General features: G+C 40.2%; 1 pseudogene; it reads right to left on the minus strand.

Moving 5' to 3' along the window:
* Positions 1-538: 538 nt before the first annotated feature.
* LOC104863397 lies at positions 539-1,189 on the minus strand (annotated as a pseudogene).
* Positions 1,190-22,708: the final 21,519 nt, after the last annotated feature.

Below are 22,708 nucleotides of genomic sequence, written 5' to 3' on the forward strand. Positions count from 1 at the left end.
AGATTGGGCTGAAAATATAAAATGAATGGCTTTAAACTGATAAATTTATTACATTGTTCTGGAGACCAGCAATCTAAAACCAAGGTGTTGGTAGGGCTGAGTCCATCCTTTCTGGGAAGTGTCTTGGCTTTTGTATGAACAACCCAAACTCTGCTTCCATCTTGCAGATGACCATCCCCTCCATGTTTTATGTGTCCTCTCTGTGTCTACTCCTCATATGGAAACTTGTCATTAGTTCTGGGAGGGGCCCACTTAATCTAGAGCTGGCTCATCTCGGGAACCTTCATTTAACTACACCTGAAAAGGCACTTTTTTCTTTAAGCTGTCTCATTTGTTTATTATTTAGGCCATTTAGGCAGTATGCCTATGTTGAAATGGAAGTGAATTTTTCAATTGCTTTTTTTTTTTTTTGGCACGAGGGATCAAAGTTGGGACCTGCTTGCAAAGCAGGCAGCAGAACCATTGAACTAAATTCCCAGCTCTCAATTGCTTTTAGAAAAATAAATAATAATTAATGAACTTACTGTTGTACTCAAAATCATCTACGTTTAAAATAAGAATCTTTGCCAATAGAAAGGCTCTGCTCCAAATCATGAATGGTATTACAAAGAATTGCAGTCTCTTTATTGTTTTTCTTCTTGAAGATGTTGAAGCTTCCTTCTGTAGATACTCTGTGGGGAAATAGTAGCATCTGGATATGATTTTGATTTAGTCTGAACACTTGCTAGTTTGGCATCAAGCTCCAGCTGTAGTTTGATTATTTCATTTTGCTTTTCTTTTTCTTATTAACTTTGTGTTTAATTCTGAAATTTCCATCTCCTTTTTCTTTATTAGATCTTTGTGCTTTTCTTCATTTAATTCAACTTTTTTCTGTATATCTTGATAAAGTTTGCTTATTTCTATCTTATGCTCTTCCTCTTTGATTTTCATTTCATGTACAAGTTTGGCAATATTATTCATATATTGTTGTTTGTGATATTTTAGCTTTTCCCTTGTCATATCAGAATTTCTTTTCAGTTTTTCATTTTCACCTTTCAAATTGGGTTGATATTCAATGGTCTGTTGTAGTCCTTTTATCACATCACGAAGAGCAGCACAATCTTTTTTCTATCTGTGAGAAATCCTTTATAAGTTTGTCAATATTGACACCGCTGATCTTTCTTGTGCATTCTTCGCTACTTTGATCCATGCTTGGATGCAGAATACTGTGCAGAGTTATGCAGGAAAGAATATCCTTGAAAAAGGCGAGAATTTCAAGTCAGCCATGAAGAGTTCTGAGCATACTTGCTGTTGTTCCTGGTTCCTCAATGTTGCTCCCACCTCAATTGGGAACAGGTATTTTTTAAAAAGAAGATCACATGCACAAATACCAGGAGTTAGGGTTGGGCTCCATCTTCTTAAGGAATACAATTCAATATGCTGCAATGGCAACAACTTTGAAAAGCTTTATCAAAAAGATAAACCTTTAGAAAAATATAAAGAATGTTTAGAAAAAATTAGTAGATTTGAATGGAAATTAGTCCCAAAATTTAAAATTCTCTCAAAGTCCCATAATTTAAAAGAAAAACCCCAATTTAGATGTCTTCTACCAAATGCTTCCAAAGCAATGAATGAAAACCACAAGTGTTAACAAAAGTATCTAAAGTATAAAGAATCATGACTGAGAAAGGGTTGAACAGTTCTTTATAAACTCTTATTAAACCACACATGATCATTTCAAGAAGGAAAAATTACAAGGCAGGCAATCTATTCATAAATATAGACACAAAATTCCAAACAAAAATTAGCAAACTATTCTACCATATAAGAAAGGATAATATATCTGTGTCCAATGTCCAGGGATATAAATTTGGTTCAACATTAGAAAATCATTAATATATATCATCCCATTAATCAATTAAAGGACCAGAAACACCTGGCTTTCTCAACAAACACAGAAAAGTTATTTGAAATATTAAAATATTTTGATGTATGTATTTATGTTCATAAATACTAAGGCTCTATCTTAATCTGACATGTGGACCTTGCACAAAACATTTAGCAAAAGCAAAAGGTCATCCAATTATGAAATGTTGAAATATTTTATTGTGAATCCTAAGTATTCAAAACTATGATGTATATGATGGTCTTGATGCAATAAGGCAATAATTACAAAGATTTGAAAGGAACAAACATGTCATTTATCATAGTTGACATCATTAGGTAAAAAGAAAATACAAAATTATCTCCAGATATACTGCTACAATTAACAGATTAGATTAATGGGTAAAAACTGATAAAGCCACTTTGGAAAAGTGAGGTTAACACAAATTCCACTTTCAAGCATGTACCTAATAAAAATGCAAGCACGAGGGAATGATGCAGTTTGCACAACCATGGTCCTAACAGGATTGTTAGTAATAGACAAAAACTGAAAGCTAACTTGATATTCCTAAACAGTGAAGTGGACAAATTGTGGCATATTGATATACTGGAGAATGATTCAGAAAGAAAACTGAGCAAACTACTAGTGTGCATATCGATATAGATAAATGTGACCAACCTAATGTTGAGTAAATGATACTAGTTTAAAAAGACCATACATTGTGTGGGCATTATTTTATCTGCATGTTTTTAAAAATGGACATGATGGAGCTGTAATATTTGTGAACGCATGGAAAATAGTCAAGTAAATCATGGAACCAATGACCACGAATGCCAGGAGAGGAGCCACCCTTTGGACAGGAGGAGAGGGTTGTTACTGGGAGGGAGGGAGATACCAGCAATGCTCAATTACTTGATCTAGGTGATTACAAAGTATTTATTTCCTGTGTATTGAATCATATATATGTAAAATACATTTAAATATAGATTTCATATCTACTACATATTTTACCATTGAAATGGCTACCATGAAAGAGTTTTTTGAATTTTCTCAGTTTCATCAAGAAAGCTAGTAATGCTCATAATTTACAATGACTAGGATTAGGAAGCAACAAGAAAGTCACTCACTTTGGATATAAAATTTAATGGAAAGTCAAAAAAACCTCAGTCATCAATATAAATATTTTCATGGAATGTTTTAAAATATCACAATGAACACAATGCCAGAAGGCGCAATGCCAAAATAGCAAATATAAAGATAGGATGAATCTGGACCAGGCATCGTTTTGAGTGCTTTCACATGGACTAATTGGTTTAATTATCACAAGGACCCTATGGGGTAAATACACAATCATTTCCAATTTTATTTCTAAAGAATGAAGGGAACACAGAAATTATTGGTCACAGGTCCTGTCTGCAGTGGCTGAGTTCTTTGGAGTCCCTGACCATTGAGCAGTGAGGTGCGGACAGCCAGAATGTTGCGGACAGAAGAATATTGAGAAGGTGAAATTCACCCTCCTTCCACTGAACACATGTCCTCAAAGTCAGATATTTATAAAGGATTATTACGCGAGAAGGGAGATGATATTAATGGTAAAAGTTTAAGGAAGTCTTTATAGGGCCTCTCTTACATCTATCTGACTGTTACAGTGTGGGGTTTGCCAAGGAACCAACAAAATCTCCCAGAGTCCTCTGAGTCAAATGATTCCACCTCTCTGCTGTAATTTGTGCCATGCTAGGACTCCAGTTAGGGTTTAAGTTCAATAAAGCTAATAGTTTGTGAATATAATTGATCAAAGAATATAGACTTGTCCATTTGAAAGTTGTTGTTGGTTTACAGCCATACCACCCTGAACATTTCCTATCTCTGCTGACCTCAGAAGCTAAACAGGGTTGGGCAATGTTAGTACTTGGATGGGAGAAAGTTGGGGTTATACCACAGTGCTTCTAGTTGTGAACTTCCTGCCTCAGCCTCCCAAAGTACTGGGATTACAGGCCTAAACCTCCATGGCTGCTTTGACTGCTTTGTTACTTTTAAGAGCAGCTTAGTAAACTATGACATATTGGGTGGATTTTTTTTTTTTATAAAAATGAGGGCCCAGCTTTTAGTATGAGTTCTTAGTCAGAGAACTGGGTTGATAAAAATGCACAGAGCATCTTAAATTTCAAAAGTGGCTAAAAAATCATGGGCTCTACTTCCCACAAGGTGTGACAGTATGTTTGGAGAACAGAGAAAAAAGAATCAGGAAAAAAAAATAGGGAAATAAGGGATTCCATGAATATTAATGGAGATAGGTGTTTTTCAGGCCGAGCTTCACAGGAAGAAAAGAAATAGAATTTGTGAGAGGGTAAATTTCAATACATAGTTATTTATAGGTGTGGAAAAATGAGCTCCACTGAATTTCCATCCTACTTAAGCTATTATAATGTCCATTTTTTCCAAACAAGGCAAACTTTTGAGAAATGAATCTTGCTATTGGATGCTGACATATCTCACTAGAACATGAAAACTCCCATCAAATATTTTTTTAAAAATCTTTCCCAAATAGCCACTTTGATGATTTCACAGAACCATAACTCAGTCTGTGTCTTGGATCTTAGAGATTGTCCATAGGTGCTTACTTTCTGTTTTTATCAGACCATGACATAAAATATCACTGGAAAAGAACTAGAGCTCTGTTTTAGTAATGGTCTCTATACGCCCACGATGGAAAGAGTGTTAAGAAGGTGAAATTCCAAAGCTGAAGTGAGACACCAAGTCCTGCACCCAGGAGACGGGTGACAGAGTTAGTTCTCAGGACACCAGTTACGGGAGGAATTAGAACGACAATGCTTTTATCTTTATAAGAAAGCTACAGCTTTCTTTTCTTTTGTTAAAGTAAATTTCTCTGAAGCTTCATTTGAAAAATCTTAGGATGAAAATTAATAAATAAAATGTCCAGTCCAACACTTCAGATGAATCTTTCTGGTACTCAGTTGGGTCCCAGTGCCTTTCCATTCATCTCCTTCTTATTTTTTTGTAACCAGAGGAGTATGTTTGACTGTTAAGTGTTTCTGTGCAACCACCTTTTACAGTTAAAATCAGAGTAGGATCTGTCAGACCCGTCAATACCTTCCCATGTTGCACGTGCCAGCCTTTCATATGAACATGCAAATGTAGAGCTCTGATGTTTTGCAGTATTTTTTATGAGCATGAATGCAAAAGAAACTGAACTGAGGATGGCAGCTGCGAGTCTTCTGACACACACAAGAAAGATAATGCAGAAGGTCAATTTCTAAAAGAGGAAAGAAATGTTTGGGGCACTGGAGGTTTTGTGACTCTGGCAAGATGTTCCTCTCTTCAGAATTGTTCCTCATTACTGCCAATCACTGTCTTACCCTAGAACGCTCAGTCGTTGGATTTTCTGGTGCATATGAAAAAACTATATACGTTTTCAGCCCAGGTTTTTTAGTTCCTTTGGCTATAGGGTCTGTTGACTTGGTTTGCTTCTCAAATGAGGATCTAAGGAAGCCTTATGGAATCCCATTTAGTCAGGGTTCAAGGAATGAAAATTGCAAGCTTCCAAAAAGACCTGGTAATCTCTCCAGAATGTCAGGAGACTTAGGTGAGCTGTGTGTCTCTCATTCGGGGCAGAGTTGGGCCGCTGGACCCACAGATAGACTCCATTGGTCCAGTCATCAGATGAACAAACACTTAAATTCTCTTCCAAAGACTTACAGTTCTGCTTCCATAGGTTTCCTATTCCTCAACAAACAGCAAGTGGGTCTGCAGTGTAGGCCAGGCCTGGCCATGGAGCTTTTCAGGTCCCTTCCCTTGGAAAGCGGACCCTCCTAACACAAAGACGACAGCAGCCGGCACCAGGAATCGCATGCTCTGTCTTTTACCAGTTTCAGTTGGAAAGCTCAGAAAGACCATAGCCTGACTCACAACTGGCCACATCCAGGACTAGTCTGTGTGGGCATGCAGGTCCCTTCACCTCCCCAAACGAACAAAACAAGGATCCAGCTACAGTGCTATGCTGCTCAAGAGCCTCAATTTCCTACCACAAAATGGAAGAAAACTGCAAACTTTTCCACTGCTGTGATCACTCCTCTTTTCATCTCTCCAACTGACGCTGCTGTCAGGAGACCCTGGTGTCTGCGGTCCAGGGCGCTGAGCGTATTCTTACGTCAGGACGTCGGATCGACCTTTTGGCTTGGAATAGCCTCTTTCCTCCGGATGGTTGGGTACCTGCCTTCTTCTCATCATTTAAGTCAAGCTGCGATGCCCTCAACAAGCAGCATGCCCTCCTCTGCTGCCGCTGAACCCCTCAATCCAGTGAATCTGCCAGATTTCCTGTTTCACTGCCTCTAGCACTGACCTACAACTGAAGTCATGCGTGCGTTACTGTGTTTATCAAAAGTCTGCAGTATTTCATCTTTTGCATTTTTTATGCCTTTCCTGTGAAGTATTCTCTGCCATCAGGAAAGATTTACAGTTCATTTTGAGGATTTTCAGAAATATTAATGAGAGAATGGATCCCAGACTTTCTGTAGGCATAAATAGGACATACAAACAGAAAGCTATCTTGGTGGCCTGCCTTGCAAGTGCAAGGACCTGAGTTCGATCCCCAGTTCAAAAAATAAAAAAATAAAAAAAAACCAACCAACAAACAACCAAAAACAAAACAGAAAACTATCACTAATGCCAATATGACTATAATTTGGGGGGTGGGGTACCAGGGATTGCACTTGGGTCCTTGCACTTGCCAGGCAGGCAGCAGAAACACTGAACTAAATCCCCAGCCTATAATTTGGATATACAGACTAATGATACTTCACAGAAGAGCTACGAAACTCAATAAAATACATGCCATAAAAAGAATAAGTCAGGCTTTGAGAGGTGCGAAATATCCAGGAATTAGTGACTTCTTAACTGAAACCCCAAGGATAGGTAGGATTTTTCAAAGAAAGAGGGATGAATGGAGAAGTGTGCATCAATAAGAATGTAGTATGAACAATCCTCAAAGATATTTCAAATCAACAAAAAAAGTAAGACTTTGATTTGTATAAAACTGGGAGTAATAGCATCATTTATTTATTATAAATAAACAAGAAGGTTGAGAATGAAAGAACTGAGTTATAGAGCTGTTGAAGAAATCCAGGAGAGAGATGACAGTGTTCAATAACTTGCATTGATCCTCAGATAACAGATGGCATTTAACAAATAAAGAGATTTCATGGTACAGTAGCATCAGGAAGATCACCAGATTATGTCGGAGAATGAGCAAGACTGAAATTTTTATCCAATTTTCCTGTTAACCATTTGCGTATTTTGTGGCTCCAAACATTCATCTGGGATATCTTGGAGACAGCTTGGGTTAGGCTGGAAAAGATGACCTCATGTGGAGCGGAAGATGCCAAAGGAACCACAAGTGCTGGTGGCCAGGAAGCCATTGGGAGCCTGTGTCTTCTGTGAGTTGCAGGGATGTGGCTTAAAATCAGGGTCACAGAGATGGAAGGGAGCGCCGCAGACAGCACTCAGCGTACAGAGCAGCAACCCTCACAGGCCGACATGCCACACTGGAAGAGGACAGAGCTGGTCCAGACAGTTACTGTGAGCAGCCAGGGACAGGAGAAAAGCAGTCAGAAGCAAAAAAAGGGAATATCCACTCATAATAATGTTAATTGGCACATTATTGTACATCCTCACCAGAGGAAGAGATCCTTTGGTACATGTATACAATGGGCAGTGATCAATCAGGGGAAGTGGCCTTTCTAACTCCTCAAGGACTGTTCATTTCTCTGGGATGGGAATCTGTGAACTCCCCTCTTCTCGTTCTTTATAAAATCTAAAATCTATTATTGTCAAGTTTAGTTGCCCTACTCCGTGAACACTAGAAACCGCTCCTCCTCTGCGGCCCTATTTTCATACATATTAATCAACCTCATTTACCTGCCCTCCACCTTCCAGTTCCTAGCCTCTGCTGACTGTTATTTTACTCTCTACTTCTCTGAGCTCAGTATTTTAAATTTCCACATTTGACTAAAAATAGGCTCCCTCTGTCTTTCTGTGGCTGTTATATATCATTCAACTGGTTCCATCCACGTTGCTACAAATGGCAAGATTTCATTCCTTATGGATAAAACATCTTCCACCTGCATGGGCACCAAATCTTCTTCATCCACTTCTCTCTCGGTAGACCTCAGTCAATCGCATATCTTCGCTACTGCGATATATATTATACAATAAACTTGGCAGTGCGGTATCTCTTTAATATCCTGATTTCATTTCAAAATTAGATATCTCAGTGAGAATAATTATACAACAATGTCAGTGGACAGCCATAGGAGTAGATTAGGTTTCCAAAGTAAGTGTATGAATGCTGGTCAAAATCACAGCAAACTTTAATGGAGGCATGAAGGGAAAAAAAATGACTCAAGATTACAGAGAAAGCATCCATGTTTATAGTGGCACAGTTTGTAATAGCTAAAACTTGGAAACTACCCAAATGCCCACCAACTGGAGACTGGATAAAGAAGATGTGGTTTTTCTATAAAGTGGAGTACTACTCAGTCATAAAGAATGAGAAACTAGAAGACATTTATAGCTAAAAGGATGTACATTGAGGCTATACTCTTAAGTGAAATAAACAGGACACACTCGAGGAAATACTGAATAGTTTCTCTGGCATGAAAAACTAAAAGTGTAAATAAGGTTCAAATGGTATAATCGATAGTGTGAAATCGGAAGAAAATGGCTAAAGAGGAAGTGGGAAGGGGAGGGGAAAGGAAATACGGGAAAGGAAAAAATGTGAAAAAATGGAAACAAAGTTTGTAAATAGGGAAGGGTGAAGGGTGTGAAGGGAGGGGAGGGGTATGGGGAAAAATGAGAACCAAGACCTGCCATGTAAAGGTACCAGATCCCAATGATAAGTGTAACTGTATTGTTTGCTTTAAATGTACCAATAAATGTAAAGGGGAAAAAGATTACAGAGAACTGATTAAGAAACGGGAGGCAGAATATGCTCATCACCAGTGGAGGCAGTCCTTTCAAGACAACTGACCAGAGACAGAAGAAGAGTGAAAGACGGGAAAGATAAACGAGGAATCCGAGCTTCTGATAGAAGTAACTGCAAATGTCTAAATGCTGATGGAAAGAGCAGTGTGTGACTGCACCCGTTCTAATCCCAGCACTTGGGACACTGAGGCAGAAGGACCACCTGAGGCCAGCCTGACCTGCTACTTAGTGCACTTACAGCGAGTGTGGATTCTATAGCAATGCCCTGCCTCAGAGAAAAAAAAAAAAAAGAAGGAAAGAAGGAAAGGGAGGAAAGGAAGAAGAAAGATTTCTCCTTGACCTTTCAGCGGCATCTAAAACACTGGATCACTTGCTCTCCTGAAATTCCTTTTTGTGATCTGAGATCCAGAGCAGCACCATCTTGAGACGCACTCGTGCCTCAGTAGACACTCCTCAGACTCACTCTTCTCTCCATCGCTTCTTCCAGAACAATTTTGGGAGCACCCAGTTTCCCAGAGTTCAGACACTAAATCTCTCCTTTTCTACTCCCAAGCCGGGGGGCATCTTGTCCAGTCCCCGGGCTAGCTGAGGGCGTGGACACCATCACGATGGTCTGCGGAACCACCTGGTGCAGGCTGGGAAACATTGCTGGGTGAGTCTGCGGCCCAGGTACTGTGTCTGGTTCTTACCCATCTCTGGCACTGTTTTTCTGCCCTGCTTCTTGACCAACAAGAGCTAAGCAGCTGTGCTGCTCCACACCTTTCTGTCGCGATGTTTCTGCCTTGCAGTCAGCTGGCCATGGACTGAATCCCCTGGAACCATCGTCAAAATTAGCCTCTCCTCCTATGAGTCGTGGATGCTGGATGTTGTGTCTCCAGGACAGGAATGCTGACTAACACAGCTTTAAACATCCTCTATTTTATGTCAACTCCAAATGTACATGTTTAACATGAAATTCTTTTGTTCTTGCTCTCCTAATGCTTAACATCTTTATTTTGATGCATCCCCAAAATCTTAAAATTATGTTACATAGAAACAAATTTTCGATCTTTACCACCAAATACTCTTCTTTCTTTGACTTTCCCCATTTAATGATAGAACAATGTCCAAGATGCTCAGACTAACAGCTTAGCAGTCTTCTTTGATTCGTCTCTTTCCTTTGTATTTCTTGTCCAAGCCATCATCAGATAAAATCAGTCCTGTGAGCAGTGTGAACCTAGAATTCTACTGCTCATCCTCTCTGCTCATTTACACCTGGAGCAATCATCTGACAGCAGCTCTCCTACCTCTCTGATACCCAAAATTCAAATAATAACACCTAGTAAGTATATTTTTAAGTCTCGTAGAGAATTGGATATAACACTGTATGAACGTGAACAATCCAGAAAAATGTTTATAATCTCTTAACATTGCCCCAACTGCAGTTAACATAAGATGAAAGTCAGAAATTATTTTATAAGAGGAAAAGGCACACTCGGAACTATAAAAGTAGCACAGATTATTTGAATTTGCTCATTAATATTAACAAGTATTTTTTGTATCAAAAAGATTTCCTCTTCCTACATGGCAACTTTCTAAAGTTTACCACCTCAGAACATCTGTTTGCATAATGGGTCTTGCAGTGTTCTTGAATGAAAATGTCAATTAGCACATAATATTTAACATATTTAAATGCCATCAAACTTGAGATTTGTTCATTATTTCTCTATCTTCCTGTGATGGTACTATTTTCCTCTTTGAATCATTCATTTTCCTGAAGGCCACCTAATTAATGGTTGGGCACTGAGCACATGCTCATAATTAGGGTGCTGCAAGTCCGTCAATCCTGACAGCCACTCCCTCGCATTTTACGCCAGTACTACTGAAGGCAGACTGCAAAAATTGGAAGCTGATAGGGATGTTTATTCCAAGATTTAGTCCCCAGGAATCTGATTGTTTTGAGTTCCAGGATTTCAATACATTGTGATGGTGGGGGAAAACATCTTTTATTTGCAAATATGTTTAAAAATGTTAGTGTCAAACAAACACCTTATAAAGAATAAGTAGCTTATTCAATGTGTAATTTGAGGCATCCGATTGCAAGCTGTTGGAACTAGTCTAGACTGAGCCAAAAAGAAATCTACTTTTTGGAGGATTGTTCATCTAATCACCAGAAAATTAGCTAAAAGACAAGCATATAAGTGTCAGAAGCAAGAGGAGGTGGACAGGTTTAGGCCCCTCTATTCCTGACCACTGACTGCCTTACCCGAATACGTTCCAGGCCTCTTTTTGTACACTTACGTCGCTCTAAAAGAGAGCTGAACGCCAGCACAGAGGTGCTAGTCGCCCAGGATTTCATCGGCTGTCCCTCATGCTAGAAAAGAATGGGGCTCAGACTGGATAGAAGGAAACAGAGAGGAAGCCCCGAGGAAGTGGTGATGCTGCTACCGAAAGAAAGGAGATGGCAGCTCGTGATCGAAACCTAGGAGCGTCTACCCCTGTTGGAGCTTGTGCTTCTGATGAAGGGGTGAATCAGACAGTATTCTTTACACGGTGCTCTTTAACAGGTTTTATTGGCTGTGGCCTTCAGAAACTTTATTATTGTCCCCAGCACATTTCATTATTCCAATTCAACAATAACGCAACATGTCCTTATTTCTAGCTTCTGTTAAAATCACAGGTGTATGAAATACGTGGTAGTACTAGGGGTTGGACCCAGGATTTTGAGCATGCTAGACAAAGGCCATCCTGTTTAGCTCTGCCTTCAGCTGGATATTTTGGTAGAGCATTCACTTCCACTTGAGCTGCAGACTGTCTTAGTCTTTTGCCATATCAGAATCCCCGAGACTTGGTTATTTATCACCCCCCCAAGAAAAGAAATTTATTTCTTATAGTTCTGAAGCCTGAGAAGTCCAAAACCAAGAGGTAGCCATGGGGGAGGGTGTGCGTCCTGGGAGAAGACTGCTAAATTCAGAGGGGCGCAGGGCACCAAGAGATGAGCCAGCTCGGGACGAGCAGCCAGAGGAAGCTGCCTCCATAGCAAAGCAGCCCTCTAGATAACCCATTCTTCCTCCAAGCTCGCCAATCCGGTCACATGGAGCCAAACACAACTACCATGTGCCTTCCAAGTCAGTTTCAATGCCTGAATTCTTGGGGGAAAACTTAAAGCATAGCACAGGTTTAAAAGGAAATATCCTGCGTGGCAATTCCTATATAATACACGCAAAAAGTACTGCAATGCCATCAAATGCTTTCCTGACCACCATGGGCCCTGGTAATACTGGTTAATCAACCCTGTCCCAGCATGGAATGGCCTATACATAGTCTACTACTTGAATCATTTGAGACGGAAAGGTATGTTAGGTATTTCTCGAATTCTTTCCCATTTTGTTCAGGCGGCACTGCTTTTGACAGTCGATAAAGCAAAGTTGACCAGTGTAGCCATTACGTTTAACGCACTCAGCCTTTCTGTCCACAACATAGTGGAGGATATAGCTCAGTGGCACTACACCTGCCTGGCAAGCAGAAGATCCTGAGTTGCGTTCAACAGTCCACAGCAAAACCCATTTGTATGATCATTGTTTTAAATGAGGGAAAACAACAGAGAGGGTAAGGCACATGTAGAAACTACAAATCAAGTATTGCTTTAATTCCCCATGTGTAGTGATCTATTTTATGGTTATTAGAGTCAGAATATTAGGGTCACTATCAATGCCCTCACATTTCACTCCTGCTTACCGAAATCTGTGAGGCTTTCCTCCCGCACCACAGGGGGCACTGACCAGTGTGCACCCCGTAATTTCACTAGAGGTTGACATTATCTGCAGACAGCCTCACATCTCCCAAGTTTGTGGTTCAGCCCCACAAAGCTGCTTCCCACTTCAGATACAACTGCAAGTAGGGGTCCCCAGGTTGCCCACAACTGGCCCACCTGTCTGCAGATCTTAGTTTCTCACAACCCCCTTATCAGGTTCGAGAATTTGAAGGTACAAATCTCCAATGATGAATGGCATTGCATTGCATACCTAAATGTACCACTAAAGTTAATTGTTTACAAAAGATTAGAAACAAAGAAAAAAGGAATTTGTCGGAGCAGCTCCTACCACCCAGAAAATCAGTTCCTGTTGCTAATTTGTATGCCACCCTCTGGGCACATGGAAATGTCTTGCTCACCTGCCTGGAACATCCCCAACCCTTCCTTCCCCTCCACTGTGTAGGTGTGGTTGGTTGGATCCTCGGCCCCTGGAGACTCACTCAATCCTCAGCCTCTCTCCTCTTCCCAGTAGGAGCTCACCCCCTCCCAAGTTCCAACTTCTGAATGTCCCTGGCCACCGCACCTCACATACTTGGAGGTTTTCCAAAAGTCCCTCATGGGCATAAACACAACTGTGAATGAAGGAGACTTGTGAAAAACAAAAATCCCCCTTTCACCTTCATGGATACCACTGAAAAATTCCAAAATTCTTTGAAAACCTGGGCCAACTCCTACAGTGTCTGTTTCTTAATCCATATCACAACATCATGCATATATGGTACCCCAGTTTCCTGTACAAAAGGTAACTGGAGCCATCAGATGCAGTTTGATTTGCCATGTGTTTTAATCTGTTTTTAATAAATGCTATATGGACAAAAGAGTCCATTTAATCTTAGTGAATGGCTACATGGTTAACCTTAATCTTTTACTTTGTAAGCATAAGGGTGCCCATTCCATAGCACCTGGAATACTATCTGGGAATCATAGTATTTTGAAATTACTGCAGAAGAAATAAGCATATTTTTAAGTCTAAAGGAGTGAAAATCCATGCCAAATTCTAAAAATGTTCAGCATGGAGTGGCCTGTAAAAAATATTAAGAGGAGGAAGATAAATTAGTGCTAGCATTAAATGATATAACAAATAGAACTTGGATAGGACATTTTCAATTTTTAGCAAAAACGAAATCTTTCCAAAGCAAAACAAACTACATATATAAGTGGTTGAAACAAAACATCTTGTACTGATAATTTTTTATGTACAATGATATTTATGTCACCATTAATGCTGGAGACAGGATTAAGGTCCAATACTGGAGGCATGTGTAGAATAAATTCCTTAAAATGTGTATGGTTTAGCCAGGAGTAGTGGCGCACACCTATAACCCCAGCATTTGGGAAGCTGAGGCAGGAGGATCACCTCAAGTTCAAGGCCAGTCTGTGCTACACAGTAAATTGAAAGACAATGTAAAGTACATAGTGAGACCCTGTCTTAAAAAAAATGTGCACAGTTTAAAAAAATAATAACGTGAGAAAACATTTGCAAATACATTGTGAAAAAGCATGATTAAAATTATTTTGAAGCTACTGATATTTAATAAATACACGCACATATTCAAATATAAACAAAGGTAATGGAAAACACATTAAATAATTAAAAATGTTTCTCTCTGTGAAAGGAATGCAGACAACTTTCATTTAATTTCCAGTATTTTGCTATATTTTCCTAAAGTTTTATAATGAGCCTATGTTGCTGATATGAAAAGACAACAGAGAGCATCCTAAAGCAAATAAACATTGTCAATTTTAATTACAGGCCAGGAGCTATTTTTCACATGGAAAGTAATTGTCTGCCGGTGATGGCAGAGCCTTGCTCCAAAACCCTCAGGGCCTCTGCTGTGATTCACCTGTGAGCCCAGCCGGAGGCTCCAAAGAACACCCCTACCTGCAGCTGACACCTCAAGGACCACTGGGTCAGCCGGATCAGAGAAGCCAAGTGGTGGAGCAACCTGCCCAGGCGCTGAATCTGGTGCACAGCCTTCTGTTGCTCTGGACCCCACTCAGCACTAGCAGCTTTCCAAGCATCTCTCTGTACACAGGCCAGGGGAGCACACCCAGCTGAGGAGTGTGTTGCCTCCAAAGTCCAAACACGCCTACTCAGCATGTTGCCTCTTTCTCAGTTGTAGGAGGAGCCAGGCGCAACGACTTTTCTTTCCCCTGAGAAGTTTTCTCCCTGCATGTTTCACAGTGGATTCCCAGCAATCTCACTGAGGTAGAAGGCCCTTGAATTTTAGTTGGATTTAATTCCCATCCTCTGACATGTGAATGTTTTACCAAGAAGTCCAGAGCGTTTGTTGTCTCAATCAGCTTAATGTCACCCATGTAACTGAGCTGTGACAATGGGGTAGAGAATCAATGTACCCTGGGGTAGAACCGTAAAGGCGCATTGCTGGGCTTGCCAGATGTAAGAGCATTGTTTCTGGTGAGTCTTAAGGACAGAAAAGGGCATTTTACAAATCACTACTTGCATTCAAGGTGTTCATTTGCTCAGACAGGGAAACCATATTTGCTACAGAAACTACAATAGGAGTCACCAGTTAATCAAGTTTGGAGTAATCCATTGCCATTCTCCGAGATTCACCCATTTTCTGCATAGTTCAGGTTGGAGAGTTAAAGGAAGATGTGCTGGGAACAATCACTTCTGCCTCATTCAAGTCCTGGATGGTGGCACCAACCCCTGCAGTCTATCCATGGATGCAATATTGTTTTTAATTTCCTATTTCCCCTGGTAGATGCAACTCTGCTTGCTTCCAGTTAGCCTTTCCCACCATTAGAACCAAGACTCCCCAGGTTAGGGCACTGATGCGAGGGTTGGCCAGATGCTAAGTATATCTCTTCCAATCATGTAAATGACAACAGCATAAAGTCAGGGGCTGAGCAGACCCACTGTAAGTTGGACACTGGCTAAAGGGTCATTGGTCACCTGGGCTTCAGAGACACCTACTTTTGTTGGAGGGCCACATAACCAATTCCCAGTACTCCCTAAAATGTCCGATCATTTTCTTTCCTCCTCTGCACCTTAAATCTCTCTGGGGAAAGACGGAAGTAAAATGGACAGGAGAACTCTCTGCTATGTTCTAGGGTCCTCCTTTAAGGGGAGGCAGCCTCCCTTTCACTCAAGGGTTTCTAGGTCTTTAGCATGTCTGGGAATTAGTTTAGGGGCTGTGTCATTCTCTGTTGCTATGATTTAAGAGAGATCGTTATTTTCATTTGTGCTAAGTTATATCAATCCAGCTGAATATAGTCAGCTTCCTATCCATTTCACTTTTGCAAACACCATGGTTCATTGGCCAGTGCCATAGGTCTGCATGTGTCAGACCATTCCAATCATTGCTTTGCCCATGCTGACCATCACAGGACACATACCCACCTGGCCTTTGGCACTGCAGGCTCCCACTTGGCCCCTACCACTTGGTGCCTTAATTGTAATCACAACATTTCAGTTTCCCAGTTGAGTGGCCATGGTCCCAGCCTCATGTCACGGATGCTAGGGCTCCCCTCACAAATCGTTTCTTAAGATATTAGTGAACAGCATTTTCTGGGCCCTCCCATTGTGGAGGAATTGGTCTTCCCTAGAAAATCCACTCTAGCATTCTCAATTCTGTGAGCCTTTGAATCCCTTTCTCAGCAGCAACCAAGGAATGTGGGTTTCTCCGGATCATTCACAGTAGGCCATCTTTTGGTCCTTATCTCAAGCCAACCAACCAAAAAGCGATTACCACCTATTTTTAACTCCACAGACTGGGATGTTAAATTCAGAATCCCTGCTTTGTGAGCCCACATCGAGAAACTCAGCCAGGTTTTGAAATATATTTCTTCCAACATTATTTCAAATGCTGAAAATTCTTTTTCCTACCTGTTCCCCAGACCTGTGCTTGTAACAAATAGAAATGTAAGAAGTCCTTCGGGATTGTAGCGTACCTCTTCCTAGGTCAGGTTTTGTAGTCCCCCTTAAGGGTCTCCTGAGGGTTGAGCAGACCTAGGCGCAATGGTGGGCCATGGGGGCGTCCTGAGGAGCCGCACGGTATCACGTGGTGACTGCAGGAGGCACCGTCATGGCTGATGCCTCTGCAGCTGTGGGAGGAGAAATCTCAACCTCTGGCAAAATGATCTCATCCTAACTTAGGAGTTCAGTGTCCCCAGCCTCCCCAGCTTCCACCCAACATCTCTACCCCAATTTACCAATCTCACTCTTCTCCCATCGGTGCCCTCACTTTAACTGGAGATGCTTTTGGAGTTGAGCATTCACCTTGAGACATAATACAGCCAAATTTATTAGGAATCTTATGTCTGCTTTTCACAGCTAAAGGACAGAAATTTCTCTTTCAGGAAGCACCCAGAAGCCTTTAGATCACTTATGCATGTCCAGAGCTGAGAATTTGAATCTTCAGGTTCATTATTTTCTTTTATAAATTTGAACACAAAAAGAAACTGTGGATTGTACATGTCTGGAGCTGGGAATTTGAATTTTTGTACTTTAATGATTTCGCATTTCACTTTAGTCGTATGTGTAACTCTCCTAAAAGTTTTCAAAGGTATGATATGTAGAGTCACTAAATTCCTTGCATCTCACCAATGGTGAGTCACGGCAATCTGTGCAGTTCACACCATGCGTCATCAGTACTCTCTGTTATCAGAAGAGTCCATAGCAACTTTATGTCTCATCGAATTAGCATCACCTGCAGGGACCACTAAACCAATGAGAAAAATTCATCTGTACAGTTCTGTTTTTCTGCAGTCACTCCTGCTGTCCAAAGCTGTACAAGTTAGGATTCTCTAGAGAGATAGAATCAGTAGAAAATAGATGGATGGTTATGCAAGGAGATTTATTTGATAAGCTTACCCGATCAGAGGCATGGAAGTTCTACCCGTTTCAGAGTGGGAGGATTCAGGAATTTTCAGACAAGACGAGAGAAGCCACAGGCCTGGGCACTGCCCTGAAGCTCCCTTGTGTGAGTCTGCAGGGAAGGCTGGAGGGACTGGAGACCGGGAGAGGGCGTTCAAGGCGAAGCACTAGAGCACAGAGCCAGTCAGGTGCAGGGAAGAGCTCCAAAAGGTCAAAACGGAACCTTTCCTTCTTTGTGCCTGTCTATTCCATCCAAACCACAAGCCTATTGATTGGCCCCCCCCACATCCGGGGTGGGTCCTCCCAGCTCCGTTTGCTGGCCTACGTGTCAGTCATGAGGAATACACCTAGACCTGGGCTCCACTAACCTGTTCGGATTATCCTGAAGACGAGGAGCTACTTAAGAAATGCTTACACGAGCATCCAACACATAATCATTTAATATATTTTAATTACTAAAATTCTGATATATTCATTGTTTGCTGATAATTAAAGTATCCAGTTTTCTGTAGACATGGACTATCAGAGTACACGTTGCAGCTATAAAATTGATTTCCTAGAAACTCCTCAATGAAATAAATTTTTAAATTACCTGCTTCTCAATATATGTAATATGATAAAAAATATGGTGACCTTTAAATTTAAAAAAAAATGTGTTACAGTAAAAACACATTGTTACTAATTCCCCGCAAAGCACTCCCATCCAATTCCCAATGTTTAGCCCACTGTTCTGGCCACTTACTGGAGTGTCCTGGCATTTTTTGTTCTTTTTTTCCTCAGTATTTTTACTTGGGGCTTTGTTGCTGCCCTCATATCCTGAATCGATTTGTAATACTTATATTTCGTAGTAATTTTGATTTGGGGGAAGGGCCAGAAGTCACTGAGAGCCAGACGTAGTGAACAAGGTGGGTGAGAATACAACATAATATTTTATGATCCTGCATTTCCTCTGGATGGCATTTGGAAGCAGCATTCACCAAAGTTTTGTCCTAACTTATAAAGTTATTCATGAAAGAGGACTTCCAAAACTGCTTCAGAAAGTGGCAAGAACGATGCGTCTGTTAATGTAGTAAAGTTTAAAAAATGTATCACTCACCACCATATATTTTGATCTCTCTATATATATATATATATATACACTACTTACAGAGGAGTAAACGGAAGTTGAAATCATCACTGTAAGCACGAGTCAGACTCAAAAGTTATATATTGCATGTGTTCTGTTATAGGAGAAAACTAAAATATAAATAAACGAATAAATACATAAATGAGAGAATTTAAAGTCTTGGCAACTCATAAGTAGATCAGAGAAGGAGAAAGGGAGAAGAATTTAAAGGAATTGAGAATGATCAAGGTATGTTATATGCATGTACCAGTTGTCCAAGATCAATGTTCCTATTCTGTATTACAAAATCCATCAATAATAATGAGGAGGAGGAGGAAGAAGGAGAAGGAGGAGGAGAAGGAGGAGAAGGAGGAGAAGGAGGAGAGGAAAAGCTATTTTTTTCTGGAGGCTCTGAGAGGAGAAGCAGTTTCCTTACATTTCCCAGCATCTAGTTGCTGTGTGTTCTGTGCATTTGGCTCGTCCCTCACTTCCCAAGCACGACCTTCTGGTCATCCACTTGTACGACCTCCCCTAGCTTCCACCTCCCCATTGTCGTCCCTGCAGTTCTGATTATAACGAGCAACCTGCATAATCCAGGATAATCTTCTATCTCAACGTCCTTTATCGCGTTACAACTGCAAAGCTCCTTTTGCTATAAAGGAACTTCTAAAGATTCCTCTGATAAGGAACTGTCCACTTCTGAGGGCTGTGAACCCTCACACCATGTTCAGTGACTAATACACTTGGCCAAGCCCAACAGTGCATGGTAGACTCTCGGTCATTATCCTATCTGATTCCTATCTGGGTATTCCTCTATCTTCACCTCGACTGCTCTCTTCATTCTACCACATGCAGACTTTGAGTCCATAGAGCACACTGGAGCATAACCACAAAAAGGAAAAAGAAGAAGAAGGGATGAGGAAGAAGAGGGGTGAGGCAAGGGGAAAAAGAAGAAGGGGGTGAAGCATGCCAGACCTTGCCTTTCCCCTCTAGTGGAACACATAAAGGGACTCCTAAAGTTAATATTTCAAATAAAATTGAGCTGAATATATTTGAACAAAAATCACCTGCATTTTAAATTATTTGCTTTGAGACATGCCCGGAAATAAAACTAGTAGGTCAAAGGATGTAAAAGTTTTATCACTCTTAAGAACTGTTACCAAATAACTTTCTGGATATGTTCCATATAAGCTCTGGACTTTTGAAATGGCCTGGATAATATTTACATAATTTAATAGTCAAATTTTGTAGGAGCCTGACTTATTTGTGTATTTTCAGGTGACTAGTTTGTATTGCTAATCAAACTTTCTATAGGAATCACATTTTGGTTCATGTTAATGACATCAAATTCTATTTTCTTGATCACTTCTCTATTGACGTGCAAAGTGGATTTTAATAAGAAAAATTCTGTACAATAGTAAATTGCATTCAAAGCATTGACATAAAGAGATGATTATATATTTATGACAGATATGATAGTTGATAAGTCTATGAGTTTTCTGTAACAATCTGAAAGTGGATGGCATAAAACAACAGAATCGTTTTCTCTTCCGGTTCTGAAAAGTCAGCCTGAGAATTAGTTTTACTGACTGGAAGCCAAGTGCAGACAGGGCCACCTTCTATAATAGGCTCAGTCTGTTTCTACAATCTCATACACAAAAAATTTTAAATTATTAAATGAAAATCCTTTTGCAGATATATGTAATAATCTTTGTATTCTTAATTTACTGATAGAGCTGTAGTATTTTTTATTGTACTAATCCCAATACTTTAGTCTCAAAGACAGGTCCTTGGGTAACGCATAAGTTACAGAATAGCTTATTCAGATCTGTCATTCTCAACTACTTCAGTAGTTTTCCTTTACAAAAACTGTGCCAAAAGAGAAAAATGACATTCTAGAGGACATAATAGCCTATGTCTAGAATAATAAGACTATTACATACTGACAAAGGCAGGACAATTTAAAAATGTGTTTTCTTCTCCTGTCTTCTCCTTCTTCCTAGAAATATTACAAGTGCATTGAAGATTCATGGCCCATGAGAGGTAAAACACTTTGGCAAAAGAACAAGTTTTCAGAATATCAACAGCTTTAGAATGTTGTGGAGGAAGGTTTTGAATTTGAGTCTTCATTTTTACCAAATTCTTCAGTGTCTGAATATACTTTAAATCTCAATAAAAAGCAAAAAAAAATTAACTTTTTCTTGGCACAAATCTGGTCATTAATATTCATATTTACTTTAGCGACATTTTCCCTACCATGGACATCCATTTGCTGACATTTTGACTCAAAGCTTTGCAGTTTCAGACAATTGGTATCTAAGAGAGTTGTGACAGACAGAAGAAAAGCTACTGCTTTAAAATTTTCTTTCATATGTCAAAGCACTTCATGACTTAATTTTCAGTGACATATTTAACGGCATTTTTCATCGTGATAAAAGTAACACAATCCAGAGACTGATCTTTTCACATGCAATAGATTTTTATATAAATCAAAAGCCCTATTAAGTTTTTAAATCCCACTACATTGTAGGGCTCTAGCTCATTGTTTCTCACTGTGTAGCCACATTACAAAAGGTGTATTCAAAATATTTCAAATTTCTGACCTTTCTAAGACAGCTGGTTGGTGGCTGTTGCCTTTGTAACAGATCATGAAGAATTTATATGCCAGAAATGTGTAGGAAATGGAACCATTTGAGAAGCCACTTTGGCTGCGAGGATGTCCAGAGGGGGAATTATGTGCAGTGCCTAAGCTTTGCCTACACATCCTGGTATTACACAGCAGTGAGGTTTACATGCTTGGGGTAATTAAGGAAAATGAGGCAGAGAAGCCACAACAGGTACAGGAAGCAAAGCTGGATCCATGAGAGGAGCGCGTCTGCACACTGTGTTGGTTTCTCCACCTCTTCTTATTCTGGCAACTATTCAAGGGAGCCCCCAAATCAGAGTGTTTGGAGAGCTTCTGGGTAAATCTGTAAGAAGCAGGGTCAACCTGTCCAAATTCAGGGACGGGGCCAACTGAGAAGGCAAGAGTATCAGATGCAGTGAGGGGTTAGTGAGCCACTGCTGGTCACTGTGAGGTACGCTGCACAATGGCACTCGGCCCGGGGGTGAGTAGGGGCTGAAGTTAGCAAAATCAGGTCTATGTCAGCCATAAAGAATGAGAAACTAGGGGCATTTATAGCTAAGTGGATCCACACTGAGGCCATACTCTTAAATGACATTAATAAGATACACATACATAAATACTAAACAATTTCTCTGCTGTGAAAAACTAAACATGTAAATAAGGATTGAAATGTATAATGGATATTATGTAACAAGAAGAAAAGTTCTAAAAGAGCAGGGGAAGTGCAGGGGTAGTGGAAAGGGGAAATAGGCAAAAGAAAACATATGAGAAAAGGAAAAACATGGAAACAAACAGGTAAGGGTGCAGTAGGTGAAGGGAGGGCTGGGGAAAGGGGTAAAAACAAGAGCCGAGCTTTGTCATGTAAAGGTGCAAGATCCCAATGATGAATGTAACTATTGCATATCTAATATGTATCAATAAATAAATAAAATCCAGCTGTGCTACTTAAAGAAAAAGAAGAAGGACCCCTTCCACCTCTGGGTTATATATGGTGGCTCATCTAGAATTGCTGAGAAAACTACAAGAGTCAGAAATTAAAAGCATCACTTTAGTCCTCACTTTGTGAAGAGCTTACCTACCTCTTGGTTGAGCGTCCGGTCCATGAAATACAATTTAGTAGTCAAGAAAGCTATGCAGCTTCTCTGATGGTTGAATTCCAGCCTTTGGAAAAGGATAGAATATTTTAGAGTCAGTGATTCAGAGAAGTTATCATATGATTTACTGAAGTGAATAAATCAATTAAAAATTTCTGGCTGGAAGATGGATTTCAACCTAAACTTCACTGACAAACTTCCTTAAGAAATTGCAGGGGAAAATTAGCTCATTGTGGCACTTTTGGACTGCTTAAGAGCCCTCTTGTACCTCACTTGTTAAAAGAGTGGTCCCTCCTTCTTTTTATTGCTAAAAAGAAAAATAATGGTAAATATCTAAGTCCTTCAGGTGCAACTCAACTTACTTTTATCTTTCTTAGACACGAT

The sequence above is a fragment of the Fukomys damarensis genome, unplaced genomic scaffold (genome assembly GCF_012274545.1).
Source record: "Fukomys damarensis isolate Sample0158 unplaced genomic scaffold, DMR_v1.0_HiC HiC_scaffold_14, whole genome shotgun sequence".
In the NCBI taxonomy this organism is placed as follows: domain Eukaryota; kingdom Metazoa; phylum Chordata; class Mammalia; order Rodentia; family Bathyergidae; genus Fukomys; species Fukomys damarensis.